The 439-nt window shown below is 29.2% G+C and overlaps 1 protein-coding gene across 1 annotated transcript in view; it reads left to right on the forward strand.

Annotated features, from left to right (window-relative positions):
* The first annotated feature begins 344 nt into the window (after positions 1 to 344).
* ddx59 (DEAD (Asp-Glu-Ala-Asp) box polypeptide 59) overlaps positions 345 to 439 on the forward strand; it is a 6,883-nt gene continuing 6,788 nt past the window's right edge. The window contains exon 1 of the mRNA XM_084416533.1: positions 345 to 439. This exon is cut by the window's right edge and continues 859 nt beyond it. The gene's annotated coding sequence lies outside the window, so the exon portion shown is untranslated.

Below are 439 nucleotides of genomic sequence, written 5' to 3' on the forward strand. Positions count from 1 at the left end.
ACTGATATAATAACTTGTAATATGAAATTATTATTATTTCTGTTGTTGTTGTTTATAACCAGTCATCATAAGTACAATGATGTCGTATTTCATTAATTAAACTTTAGTACAATACTTTGTCCAGGTCAATTTCATAAATCTAAAATTCGTGTTTGTCTCAATAAAGGAAAATAATCTGACTGACCTTTAAATCTTGCGAAGATATACATAAATATATGTTTTATAATCTTAGTAGTTCAATTATATATTATGAACTGATTTAATAAGTATAATACTAACGTTTATTCAGGTTATTGCTACAGAGTTCTTAAATCTTTAAAAACTACAATGCCCAGCTTTACAGTAATGTTTACATGACGTCACATCTACGCGACTTTTTAGAAGCGGTTCCCTTCCGTCCACAGATCTCGGGTTCTCTGAAATAAAGCGTTTCCAGAAT

The sequence above is a fragment of the Rutilus rutilus genome, assembly GCF_951802725.1.
Source record: "Rutilus rutilus genome assembly, chromosome: 8".
Taxonomy (NCBI): domain Eukaryota; kingdom Metazoa; phylum Chordata; class Actinopteri; order Cypriniformes; family Leuciscidae; genus Rutilus; species Rutilus rutilus.